General features: G+C 35.9%; 1 protein-coding gene across 2 annotated transcripts in view; it reads left to right on the top strand.

The window, feature by feature from the left end:
* The first annotated feature begins 1,626 nt into the window (after positions 1-1,626).
* LOC125256596 (ras-related protein Rap-1b-like) overlaps positions 1,627-14,804 on the top strand; it is a 31,793-nt gene continuing 18,615 nt past the window's right edge. Inside the window, exon 1 of one of the 2 annotated variants that reach the window (XM_048172724.1) lies at positions 1,627-1,739. The gene's annotated coding sequence lies outside the window, so the exon portion shown is untranslated. Of the gene's footprint in view, positions 1,952-14,804 lie in introns of both variants that reach the window. The other variant, XM_048172723.1, reaches the window with a different exon arrangement.

Here is a 14,804-nt window from a genome sequence, read left to right as displayed (position 1 = left end):
CAACGCGTCAAAGCTCCAGAGTTATCGGCGAAATTTTACAGTAAAAGTCCCATGCGCAGAATAGAATAGAATAGAATAGAATAGAATAGAATAGAATAGAATAGAATAGAATAGAATATGCCTATTTCTGAAACATTTAAATCACCAACATCATTACCTCCATTAAATGGGAAGATTTATAGAATTCTGAGAATAAGAGGGTAACTTTTTAACATTAAAAAGGCACAGTTAACATTAAAATGATCATATTCCTATACATTTCCATTTATTAACAATGTAAAGATACACGAAAAGTTATTTGCTGAGATTGTGGGTAATTGAAGAAAATGGCAAATTCATTGAAGAGAAGACACTTAAATAATGTCTTCACAAACTACTGAACCAAACTGCACACCATGACCATAAACTGATCATTATTGATCTCATACTTAAGTACATAACATATGTATATAATACTTCAGTATATATGAATATGTATAATATGATAGTTTCAATTACAATATATACCTAGGGTTCAACAGGGGTTCTTGTCCCCTAGGGGACTGTGGCATGCTGCTATGTGTCTGCCAATTATTTTTTATCTTAAAATAACTTGTATTTGTAAATTAAAATAATATTAAGTTAACTTCAACCAAAGCGAAATTTAAGATTTGTAAATGTTAGGTACAAACATAAGACTTTGTTATCAGTAATAATTATTTTAATAGCTTATCAATAAGCATCATATTAAATTAGGTACAAAAAATACATTATCCCCTGGTTTCACAGACAATGCTTAAGCCTAGTCCCAGACTAAAATGCATGTTTGAGCTGTTTTAACTGAAAGCAACTTGCACTAACATATCTTAAAATATGTCAATGCCATTGTTTTGTCACAAGATGCATAACAGAATTTTTTTTTTTCTAAGACACGTTTATAAAAGCTACTTAAATGGCCTAATTGAACTAATGCCTAAACTCTGTCTGTGAAACCGGGCCTATGGTGCTATCTAGAGGCCAGACTTAAATTGCAACACTAATTTTATTCAATAAAAGGGTTTGTTCTCTCCGTCCAGCAAGGATTCATTGGCCTGAAAAGGGTTTTCTTGTAGATGATTAAGATTAAAGCTTGATTGTATGTAAATAAATAAAAAATATCAAGCAATACAATTTGATAGTGACATTCACCTTTATTTAAAGTATTTTAAAATCTGTTGTTAAACAACGAGGTGAAACATCTTAATAACCAGGACTTTTAGTATGGGTTGTTGATTAGATTCTGGAAAACTGGACGTTTCTAAATGTAGGCAGATCTATGCGGTGGACTTGACTAAAGCTTTGCCTTGTTTTTTAGCCTTGTACTTTGTCTTAAAAACGTAATTTAGATTTCATGTTGGCTAATTTCTGAAAGTTAATTCATACAAAGTGAATTGTGTCATGTTCGTAGTAGCCTAGTGTTCATGTTTGTGTTAGTGTGGAAGATGTATTTTAATGTGTTAGTGTGGAAGATTTATTTTCTAGGGGAATATTGTGCGTTGAATTCAAAAGTCAAGGCTGCATATTTCTGGTACATATTTAGATTAAGATTGAGATTAAGGTTAAGAAATGTGACCAAAGTTTAACATTATTACACGAGTACGTTGTCTCATCATGACTTTTGTTTTGTCGGGTGGCGGCCCATAATTCCGACCGACACCGGAAGCTGTTAGTCTCTGAGCTAAAATCGCCGTGCTGCTAGTTCGCGCTGGAGCGCTGAGTATGTTAGGTGAGTGACAGGCTCGTTACGTGAGCGGCTCGCGAGGTCGCATTGAGGGCAGCACGGCCGTCTTTTTCCGCTCCCAAAGCTCGTTTCCTATCAGCCGCAGGTGCTGTTTCGTGGAATGATCCAGTCTGCTGAGGAGAAAACGGATTGAGGTTGTCTGCAGCTGAACACGCTAAAGTTTGTCGGGTTTATTCCGGCGGGTGTGTGAAGGTAGGCGGCTAAACGAGCGCGCTAACAGACAATATTGATAAGGACCGTTAATCATAACTGGAAAATCGTAAAGAGCTATTAAACCAGATAAATTGTGTGGTATAGTGCCCATTTTATTCACTTACAGTCTATAATTGTACCAATAATGTTTTATTTCTCAAATAGAAAAATGATAGAGTAGTTAGATAGATCTGGTTCCAGCAGTCTTAGCATGTTAGCACAAATCTCACTGACTTAAGTGGGTGTGAATCCTTGTTGTTTCACACACTGTTTTCATATCTTATGGGGAACCAATCTCGAGGTAATTTTGGTTTAATAAACTCTTTCTAGCCCGAAGCTGAGTTTAGAATCCCTAGATGACTAGGGTGGATCAAGTGATTTGCTGATTACGTTAGACATTGGTTGTTGTTTTTTTTTTCTTTTCTTTTTTTCTCCTGACAACAATGTTTAGCAAATCAGTTTTCAGTTCTCCTTTGCTGGTTTTACTGTGGAATGTCTGAGCGAGACTTCCTTTTTCTTTTCTACGAAATTTATCATGGTCATGAGTTTTCATACTTTTGATAAAGACCGTTCATGTTGGATTCACCTGTTGTACACATAAGCTCCTCAAACTCATATGAGTCAAGCTTCTTGTGTTAAGTGGACAAGATATTCAGTGTTTTTAACTAGATATAGTTATTTATCAAAGTAAACTGCATCATTGAGATCAATTTGTCTGATTAGTTGTGGAGGTTGTGATTTGTGTCAGACTCAGACCTTGCCTGGGACTATTTTCTTGTCATTCTGAAACGGTTTCTAACTACTAATGCTTTTGACTATTTTTTTATTTTTTTATTTTTTATTGCTTTTGCCTGTTCATTGTAAACATTTGCTCTTTTTTTACGTTATGCTTTTGTTTGCAGTGTGTCTGTTAAATGATATGCTAAACTGGTAATTAATAATTGGTTTATTCTTTTAATTAAACTGAGAATTTTGTACAGGACAACTGCTAAAAACTAAATGCATATTGATATATCTCTCATTTATAATATCGATGTGGAACCATGCATTAAATAATATTAGCATATTGTTCATCTCTTAAGTTTGAAAACGGAAGTCTGACCACATTTCCAGATATGATGTCTTTTTAGTTATGAGAAGAGGAGGATGGGGAAATGCAAGTTTAACAGTTTCTCATACTGACTCATCATGTTTCAACAGGATCTACGTAGGTAAAACTTGAATCAGCACTGTCCAGAGGTGGCAGTAGTTCTGATTCTTATTGAGATTTGTGACTTTATAATCAGATATCTTCCCTCCCAGAACAAAGGATGTGGTCTAGGGCTGGGCGATATGGAAAAAACAATTACAATGTTATTTTCCATATTGGTCGATATCGATATTCATCACAATTTGATAACGCTGCCAGCTTGAAGATTGTCTCAAAAATGACTGAAGCCTGGAGAAACAAGATGACTCATTAAAGGTGCCCAAGAATGCTTTTTCACAAGATGTAATATAGTCTAAGGTGTCCCCTGAATGTGTCTGTGAAGTTTCATCTCAAAATACCCCATAGATTTTTTTTAATAAATTTTTTTAACTGCCTATTTTGGGGCATCATTAACTATACACTGATTTTTTTCAGCGCACCGCCCCTTTAATTCGCGTGCTCCCTGTCACACGAGCTCTCGATTATATTACAGCACATTTACAAAGTTCACACAGCTAATATAACCCTCAAATGGATCTTTACAAGATGTTTGTCATGCATGCTGTATGCATGCTTCGAATTATGTAACTAAAATATTTATTTTGATGTTTATATTTGATTCTCTATGAGTTTGAGGCTGTGCTCCGTGGCTAACGGCTAATGCTAAATTGTTGGAGAGATTTATAAAGAATGAAGTTGTGTTTATGAATTATACAGACTGCAAGTGTTTAAAAACGAAAATAGCGACGGCTCTTGTCTCCGTGAATTCAGTAAGAAACGATGGTAACTTTAACCTCATTTAACAGTACATTAGCAACATGCTAACGAAACATTTAGATAGACAATTTACAAATATCACTAAAAATATCATGCTATCATGGATCATGTCAGTTATTATTGCTCCATCTGCCATTTTCGCTGTTGTTCTTGCTTACCTAGTCTGTTGATTTACCTGTGCAGATCCAGACGTTACTGGCTGCCCTTGTGTAATGCCTTTCATAATGTTGGGAACATGCGCTGGCATATGCAAATATTGGGGCGTACACCCCGACTGTTACGTAACAGTTGGTGTTATGTTGAGATCCGCGTGTTTTCCGGAAGTCTTTTAAACAAATGAGATTTATATAAGAAAGAGAAAGCAATGGAGTTTGAAACTCAATGTATGTCTTTTCCATGTACTGAACTCTTGTTATCGTAAGTGTCATTTATTATAAATATATAACTTTGTCAACTATGGTGAGGTAAATTCAAATTTTGAATCTAGGGCACCTTTAAACTTAATTAATCTTTAAAAAAATCTTTAAACACTAGACCATGGGTTGAACCTTACACTTATGCAGACTGTACATGATATATAAGATGAGTCATATTTACTAAAACAATTAATCACATCTTTGAGTTTTATTTCAGAAGCATCTTGCATTACAGTTCATCATTCCATTGAATAAATGATTCAGCGACACAGATTTAAAGGGTTAGTTCACCCAAAAATTTAAATTATGGCATTAATGACTCACCCTCATGTCGTTCCAAACCCGTAAGACCTCCGTTCATCTTCGGAACACAGTTTAAGATATTTTAGATTTAGTCCGAGAGCTTTCTGTCCCTCCATTGAAAATGTATGTATAAGGCCAATTCACACCGCCCCGACAACAGCCAACAAACGCCAACAAACTCGTCTGTTGGAGTTTGTTGGATCGGTGTGATACCCCTGTTGGCGTCTGTTGGCGTTTGTTGGCGTTGGTCGGAGTCGGTTTTCACCCGACTGAACATGTTTAATCGGCGTTTGTCGGGTTGTGGAATGTCTGCGCGGTGTGAACAGTTTTCCAACAGACGGCAACAAACTCTGACGTAATCTGACCTGTTCACGAACCGTTGCCATGATGATGAGGGAAGTCCCCTGCAAAGACAGCTATTTGATCGCGCCCACGCCTCACGCACACACAACAAAGCACTGGAAACGTGACATCGCAGCTTGTTCGTAATAAAAAGTAAAATACAGTTAAAATATATATATGACAGTATGACAGTTTTTTTCTCATAGAATTCTAAATCCAACGGCCAACTTGTTCGTCGGCGTTTGTTGGTGTTTGTTGGCGTTTGTCGGTGCGGTGTGAATTGGCCTTATGGTATACTGTCCATTAGGGTTGTCACGATACCATAAAAATGTCTTACGATACTATACCAGCTGAAGTATCACGATACCAAGTAGTATCGCGATACCATGCAGTATACAAAATGAACCAAACTTTCATAAAAACATGAAAACAGACCAGATTTTCTCTGAATACTTCATTAATGAGAATGAATAACAGGCTTTTATTACCATTCAAATGAATCAATGTAAACAAAATTAATCTTAGCACTGCACCGAAGCTGTATGAACTGACATTACGATGTAGCATTTATGCATTTACACTTCAATTACAATTGCATAAATAATGTTATGATATTAATGTTTCAAATATAAAAATTTGAATATAGAAATAAAAATGTTGGTGGAAAAAAATGATAGAATAGACCTACGTTTAGATGGGAGACTAAAGTCGCCAGTAGGTGGCAGCAAGTGTTAATGATTAAGTCAATGAATCATTCAACCGATTCGTTCAAAACGGCTGATTCATTCAGGAACGAAGCAAATGACTGTCTTAATGAATGGATTAGTGAGTCAGTGACTCACACAATTTGTTCATAAACAGATTCATTTAGAAACTAAACAAAAACAGCGCTCTTGCTCGTGTCACGAACTATCAGGAGCATTTTTGCCAGCCTATCTTGAAATATCTAACCCTGACTGGAGAGCAGTATGTATATTAAAACATATAATACATTTATAATTATAAAATCACGATTGATATGACTGATAAGAACCGAGTGCAAACCCGCTATAACTTACTGATGAATGGAATTGCATTTGTCTGAATCGTGTTCGCAAAGATGTTTCTAGAAACAAACTATTTAATCTTTTCCAGAAGTGGCCAAATGAGCAACGGAAAAACTGTGAGAATTCATTCTTATATAAAGATTTTATGATGTTAATTAAGTGAATTTCAGACCCTTTCTCCAGATAAAATGCACTGCGAATAACAACGTGCAAGTGCAACTTTATCTCATTGCAAAATTAACTGAAGCATCAGAAAACAATAAGGCGCTAATTCTACAGAGCATTTACTACACAGGGCACAGCAGACAGTCAACGGCAGTCTCTTGTAATGTTTTTGCAGGCACGCATGTTCAATTGAAGTGTACCTGCCGCACATACAACATTCCTTACGGTACTGACGATACTACCGTTTAAAAAATACAATGGCATCGCCAGTATTTTGAAGCTTTAGTATCGCGATACTACCGTAGTACCGGTACACCGTGCGACCCTACTGTCCATGTCCAGAAAGGTAATAAAAACATCATCAAAGTAGTCCATGTGACATCAGTAGGTTAGTTAGAATTTTTTGAAGCATCGAAAATACATTTTGGTCCAAAAATAACAAAAACTACGACTTTATTCAGCATTGTCTTCTCTTCCGGGTCTGTTGTCAATCCGCGTTCACGACTCCACAGTGACGCTGCTTGTGACAGTGGTTGCTGCTGTGTAGGAGCTTCTTCCATCACTCTTAGTTATTTGTCTGTGTATTCGGGTTCAAATAAATATGGCTGAGCAAAAAAATGCAAGTCTTCATCTGTGTCGAAATCCTTAGACATGTTTGCGAAGGTTGTTTTGTTTACAGCGTGCGTCTCCCTCAGACTGTAAACAAAGCTTGGGCGCACCAGATAACACATCAGCAGCGTCTTACGTCAGCAGCGTCACTGCGGAGTCGTGAACGCGGATTGACAACATACCCGGAAGAGAAGACAATCAGCTTTGGCCTTTCCGTAACAACATCAAAAGCTCAGCCGGGTTTTATTTCTCATCTCCATAAATATATCTAGTAAAGCTAATGCAAGGGCTAGAAATCAATTATTCCTTTGCTGAGACTTCCTCGTCATCTTGCAGAGCACAGTTCATGGTTGCATTAGCAATGACAGACGCCACAGGGAGCGAAAGTGCTTTTGAAAGGAGGAGAAAGTGGCACGGCTGCGCTTTCCACATGTTTTTAGACGCGATATTGCGAACGGCCCCAAACACGGTGCATTCCTTCAGATTAATGCCGTGTTGAAGCAAAAGTCAGTGCCGATTATAATGAACTGCGTATGTGCGTGATGAGCAGAGGTTGCGTTAACCGAAAATTGTCAATCAATTGACGGAAAAATCTGAAGGCCGTCCATCACGGTGACAGATTACACTGAGGGTGATCTATTGTAAATTGTAACTGTAATTCCCACCCCTGTCCAGTTGGTGGCGAGTGCGCTCCAATGTAGCAGCAGAGCACTGGATACAGAACAAAAATTAAACTGGCACGAAACTTTTGCTATGCGTTTGATAACGCACAGGCGAGTACCCAGAAGCTACAACGATCTATCACACCACATTATTGCTTGAATTTCTTAATGAAATGGACAGAATTTGAAATCTGAGACTTTGTTCCATATCAAAAGCAACACAAAGCTTTAAGCCTATTGCGATTTATTGGATGGGAGTCGCACTATGTACTGTATTCATCAACTGAAAACAGCATATAGCCTACCAAAAGATCGACTGGGATTTATGAATCAATATTGGTTTTATGAATGTGACCAAAACAGCAAGGAGACATTTTAATTGTTTATTAATAAAGTAATGTTTTCTGAATCAGGTGTCGGCTGCAAATATGAAGTTGACATTACTGACTCTTGTCATCTCCTCATAGTGGACGTGCCTGGAGAGAGAATGCACATTTCATTCGGTTTAGTCTACATAATCAGAGTAGCCTATTCCTTTTAGTTTTGAATTATTTCGTTTTCGTTAAAGTAGATATTTAAAGCTTTCTATAGATATATTTCTCATGTCTGTGAGGCAAGCAGCCGTGGAGTTTCGGTTCATTTAGCCTCTAAGACGCGCTCCAGTTCACACGCAAGTGATCGCGCCCGCGCCTCCATGTCACAATTAAATTGCCTGCTATATTTGATTCTTATTTATTACATCCAGGCAGTTGGTTGATGAAACATTGATTTAAAATTAAGATACAATTTTTACAAAACGAAATTCACTTTAAAGAAAGGCTTCTACAAAACAAAACTTAATGAAGTGGTCAAAATCATGTCTGACCCACTCCATGTCTCCCGATATATTGTGCATCTTATGATGCATCTTAAGCCGGGGACACACCTAACGATTAGCTGAAACATTCAAAGACTGAACTGAACACACATACCAATTGTTTCCTTCGACTGAAGCCGATTTATATACTCACACATGGAATTTGAACACTGACTGTAATCGCAGACTGAATGCAACTGGCTCTGACTGGACGCGTTTAAGCGCGATCAGTCATAAGTATCAATTTACATTCATAATCGGCCTTACAATCATTAAGTGTGTGCGCGGCTTTACTCATGCTCTTCACTTTTCATAATCAAATAGATGAATTTAAAACATAACATAGGACTATTTAAACATAAATATGAAACTACATTTTTTTAATGGCTACAACACGTAGCCTATAGTACAGTACAGAGAAATTTCATGTTAAAGTAAAAGTTACCAGTCTAATCTGTTAATCTGTTCTTCAAAATAAATGGATAAGCCTATGTCGTCCTGTAGGTTCATAATTAAAAATGAAAATGAGAACAAAAATAAAATCAATTAAATGTGGTGTTATAATTAAAATATGAAAATGAAAAATGACAGGTAACAATAGATTATGACGGAATTTTAACGACCCTGTCCGTCAAAATGTTAAAGTCTAGCGCAACCTCTGGTGATGAGATAAGGTCCTTGTTGCAGGTAAACAGAATCGAAATGTGCGCATCGTATCGAATACCCGGTTCTCGATACCCAACCCTAATCTTTGTGCTTTGTTATTTTTGATATGAAGCAAAGTCTCAGATTGACGTCCATCTTATTATGAGTTTCAAAAAATAAATACCGTTTTAGTGCTGTTTAATGTGGCGAGACAGATCGCTGTAGCGCCTCAGTTAACGAGATGCGGCAGCACGGAGCGCATGTGAATTTATCCTCTCCGCTCTAATACCAGTTACAGCACGAAATAAACATGAATAAACATCTGAAGGTATGTTAAAATTGTAAACGATGTCACGTAACGTCACATTTACCTCAGAAAAACATATTCAGTGACGATAAACTCATTAGTCAGCTAGAAAAGTGTACTCTAGAAAGCAACATTCTGATAAATATAGCTATGCACCGTTACATATTTATTATAATTTTTAATGTTCTTCGATATTTAATGCATGTTTGAATAAATCAATTATGACTGCCATGATTTAAATGTATATATTTTAAAAAAACGAATTGGAGTAGAAATATGATTATGTAATTCTAAACTTTATAATGACATCATTAAGTGTAATTTAAGTGTTTGTATATAAATAAGTTAATTTAACCTTCAATATTATTATAGCTAGTACTAACTGACTCCCATGTGTAGTTTACAGCATTAGTTGAGTTTTTTTTTTTCCTCTAGAAAATTTGCCATGTACTGTAATCGAAATACTACATCCAAAATAATCGATATCAAATCGAATCAAAAGCATGTGAATAGTAATCGAATCGAATCTTGAAAATTGTCAATACCTAGCCCTAATATTGACAATGAATTGTCTATACTATAGCCTACTAATTATAGCCTACTTCTATGATCATTTGAACTGTTGCTTGACAGAAATAATGATTCTATGAGGTTGAAATAAGTGCTCTCTTGGATCAGCGGCAGTGCCAACAAAGATTTGAATGTTGCAATATGATTTTGTCAAAGGTTTAATAGGCAGACGAATTGTTGTCATTTAGGAATAAGGTTGTGTGGGTGTTTGATTCGATATCACAATCTTTTAAAGATTAATTGTGAAGCTTTACTGTCTTACTCTCTCAGCATTAACATCTGACAGAGTATATGAATAGTGCAAGGGCTTTTCAGTGCATTCATTACTATATTAATATTCATGAAGGGATATAGCACTTCTCCCACACATCCCACCAGAACCATTTTTGGAACAGTTTAAATCTATTTGTGGCGGTCAATGTTGATATTGTGGCCAACTGCCACAAATAAATCAATGTATGGGAAACATTGCAATTGACTTTGTGATGCGTTTTGCTTGTTTTGAAGTGTTTGTGTAGTCGCTTTCTCTCATTTGCTTGAAAGGGAAATTAGAGACACTGTATTTAGTCTTTTATGGTATCACACTGAAGCTGTAAGTCACCAGAGTGATTCTCCTCAGTTACCAAAAAATAAATGAAAATGCAGTTTAAGACAACCAGTGAGATGAAAACTGTAATGTTTTAGAACAGTTGATTTTTCCAAAGGCTTGGACCATAAGAATTTGATGATCTTCTGTGACTATTAAGAGCAACAAGTTGATTGATAATCCAGTTAGAATTTGTAAAACTAACAAACTGAAAACCATGATGAGGGTCAAGCACACATTTTGTCTGTCCGAAACATTTTTCAGTTGAGAAATTGTGGTTGTAGCGTAGAGGTGGGAATCACAGGGTACCTTACAATACGATCACGATACAGCGATTCTGCGATAATCGATATATTGCTAGACTATCCTATTTAATGATGCATCATATGTCTAATTATGAAAACAAAATGCCAGTGAAATGGTTAAGTGCAGGTTTTCTCTTTTTTTAAAGTCAAAACCGTTAGAAAACTGCACAATTTTTTTTTTTTTTTTTTTTTTTAGTCTGTAAATTAAATGTAACATTTTAAGTAAATTAAACATTTTATGCTTATTCTTTTTAAAAGCTTAAACTTTTCTTTGCATGTAAACTGTCACATTTAGCCTAAGTTAACTGTTTATCGCCTTGTTTCATATAAACCTGGTACATTTAAAAAATGACCAACCTCTTTTATTTAAATCTGGGAACCTCTGTGTTTACCAGCTTCCTTAAAATTAACCTGGGAATAGTGTTGTCAAAGGTTCTGACTTTTAAAATGTATTTTAAAACGTTTAAAATTGTGACGTGCCAGCATAGCCTAGCATTTTAAGCGCTGTTGAGTGGACTCTTAAACACCTCTGATTGGCCATTGTGTGTTCACGAGCTCAACATATGTCTTTGATTGGCTACAGTGATCAATGCTTCAAAAACATATTGTAATAATAAAAAATAGACATCTTTGACGCTCTTCACCGAGCACTTGCAGATTCACATGGGAGCGTTTGAAAGCAGGCATCTAATCCGATACTTTGTCCATTTTTCTTACCAAAAAAAAAAAAATAATAATTAAAATGATTTAAATTACATGGGTATAATAACAATGAGGCAATAATAATTGGTTCAGATAAATTATCAAATGTAATATACATTAAAATTTTGGGTAACACTTTACAGTAAGGTTCATTAGCTAACTACATTAGTTAACATGAACTAATAAAAAAACTGCACTTATACAGCATTTATTAATCTTTGTTAATACTAATGCTAATTTTAACATTTACTAATACATTATTAAAATCTTGTTAACATTAGTTAATGCACTGTGAACTAACATGAACAAACAATGAACAACTGTATTTTCATTAACTATCGTTAACGAAGATTAGTAAACACAGTAACAAATGTATTGCTCATGGTTAGTTCATGTTAGTTAAAATATTAATAAATGTTTAACTAATGAACCTTATTGAAAAGTGTTACCATTTGAACTTTTATACTAGTTAGGCTAGCAGTTTGCTGTGGTATTGAAATTTGGATCAATCGAGAATTGTGAAATTTCACTGTTTTCTAAAATTTTGGTGGCTTATTGATCAGACTCCAATGTTTCATGGGTCAAAACAACAACTTTCTATTTTATTTTTTTTATTTATATATTTTTTTTTTTTGGTAGGGCTAGTGAAATTATTTGCAGTGCAAGTAAGCAAAAAGTCCTTAGCGTTGAGCCCTGCTATGACTTCAGAAGACTTTAAGCAGAGCAGTTGAGGTCAGGGATTTTTGGCTTTGTTCATGCTGTGTGGAGAAAGCAGCCTCTCCTCTCCATCCATACATGGAAAGACTATTCCTCATGGTGCATTCAGTAATGATGTCATACTTGAGGAAGGTAGATTTGTTTATTTTTTGTTTGAATGTCCTAATGAAACAAAGGAGAAAAGAGAATTGAAGTTTTTAACTAGCTATCCATTGACTTCACGTGCATGAATTTGCTTGCTTTTGAATATAATTTGAATTATGTGGAGTTACAGTTGTTTTTTGTGCGACAAGAGATGTAATCTTACTGAAAGGCAAACAGATGGAGAGACACTGTATTTTCTCCAGACATCATGTGCAACTCATGGCTGGAAGTTGTTTGCTCCTGAAATGCTCCTAATCACATTCTACATTTACCTCTGGTAATTTTCCCTCTCAGTGGCCTTAGCTTGGCATCTCATTGCCTTTTCTACACCGCCTTTACCATTAAAGGAAGAAAATTCTCCTCTGTGCACGCCAACCAATCCTGCAAAACCAGAATCAGACTAAGGCATTCGAGCAACGGCACCTATGAACCTCTCCAAATAACACTGGATGAGTTTAGTGTTCCTTGAGTGCACACAGCCTGGCCAATGTTTGGATTTGGCCCCTCACCAAGGACTCGTAACTTCAGAAGACTTGTGTTTGGCTGCATGTATGTTTGCTATATGAAAGCAAGCTGAATGGTTTTCTGTGACACCTTTTTTTTACACTAAAGGGATCCTGTGTGTATTATGTATTCTGAATATTAAGGGTGCTTCGATCAGGATTTTGGGGGCAGATTACCAATCACTGGAAGCAGTTTTGGCCAATACTATCACTGATACGATCACTGATACTGATCACCAGAATATAGGCCAACTATTCATAACAAAAATGTTTAAAGTATTAAAAAATTGAGATGGAGATGAGAAATAAAGAAATGAGAAAGTATCATGAGTTGATAACTCGTTAATATATCATTCCTGTGAAATAAATAATAAAGAATGTTCTGTTTTATTATCAACAGAAAGTAATCAAATGTAAATGTTCACTTAAGACATAACTGAAGGGGTTTAAGTGAATACTCACCAAGCTGGGGATTTTGAGTCATTTCTGTTTGTATTTAACTTTTTAGGCACAAACCCAAAGCTCAAAGTTCACTTTGCTTGCCCATGTGCCACTCCATTTCGTGTGTGCACAGAAAGCCACTTGGGGAACAGTATCACTTTTGCAGCTTAATGCAATTTTAATAACTCAAATTGTCAATACAATGTCTCCGCAAAGACTTTGCAAATTTATTGTCCTTTTCAGACACCTGGAACAACTGCCAGACCAGTGAATGTAGTCAAGCAATTTTAGCTGCGCATAGAAAAACTGTCTCATGAGTTATGTGTAATCTGATTGGCTCTTCTGCCTTTATAGAGACCACCGAGAAAACCATTGTGCCTATTTGTATATCTTACTAGCTTATTAGCCATTTCCACTCCCTCCCTGATATATTTTTTACACATTTTGCTTTTGAATTAATATTTAGACATTATGAAACCACTATTTTAAAATATCAAATCAAGAATTCAACTTTTGTCAAAGCTTTGCACTTTTTTTTGTGCTGAAGTATGAAACATGAGAAGTCACATCTAAAACTTGTTTGACAACTGATTTACACAGAAAGCAAGTAAAGAGTGCTCCTTTTATAATCACTGAAGCTGTCGGTCAGTTCAGTACGATACTTATAATACTATAGAAGACCGCAAGCGCTGTGATTGGTCTGCTAGAACCCCTCCCTCAGGTAAAAAAACTGGCATGGAGCAATCGGAGAAGAGCGAGCGTTTTCAACTTCCATATGAATGAAAAAACACTATTTCAGGGGACACATGCAGTCAAACTGCAACAAAAGTTGTTACCTATTTGCGGCTTCTATTTGTAAGCTTCTCTGACAACGTACATGACGACAAGCTGCTTCTTCGGCTTTTGCCTTGATCCTCAACATGACCACGGACACTGCCTCCTAGTGGTCTGCATGCACGTCGACTGGGACTGCGACGCAGAAGTATAAATGAAAACGGACGCATAGCCTACGGCGCAGAGGCTCTGGCGTAGGTCCGACGCAGAAGTATAAATCAGCCTTTAGTCTAGTCTCTCCTTGTGCCTGAATGTTCAACACATAGTTGTCAAAATGTCTATCGTGTGGAGTATCTAACGTAAATACAGTCAGTTATGGCTTAAGTGGACGTAAACATTTGGGTGAAAAAAAACAGGATATGTGTCAGTATCCATGGATTCGGTCTTAAAGGCACTGTAGCCTAATTAAATATTTGTCATTAATGTTATTAAAACAACAAAATATGTTAAATAAATGTATACACGGTATATAAACCTACTGTATCTGAAAAACATGTTTATTTAATTTGTATCTCTGTAGTATTTGTTGTATTGTTTGTAATTTTTGTAAATTTCTTTTTATAGAACAACAAATATATATTGGTAATTATGCCCTTTTGAATGTTATTGGATTGAAATTTTTGATCTTTAAGTTTGTGACAAGCACATAAAAATGTATTACTTTTTTCCTTAGAGTAATAATAAAGAAGCTGTCCTATATTCATTAGTCTCACTGTGCTTGGAAAACTGCATCA

The sequence above is a fragment of the Megalobrama amblycephala genome, linkage group LG21 (genome assembly GCF_018812025.1).
Source record: "Megalobrama amblycephala isolate DHTTF-2021 linkage group LG21, ASM1881202v1, whole genome shotgun sequence".
Classification (NCBI taxonomy): Eukaryota; Metazoa; Chordata; class Actinopteri; order Cypriniformes; family Xenocyprididae; genus Megalobrama; species Megalobrama amblycephala.
The sequence above is the reverse complement of the archived record's forward strand: the minus strand, read 5'-3'. Positions and strand labels throughout refer to the sequence as shown.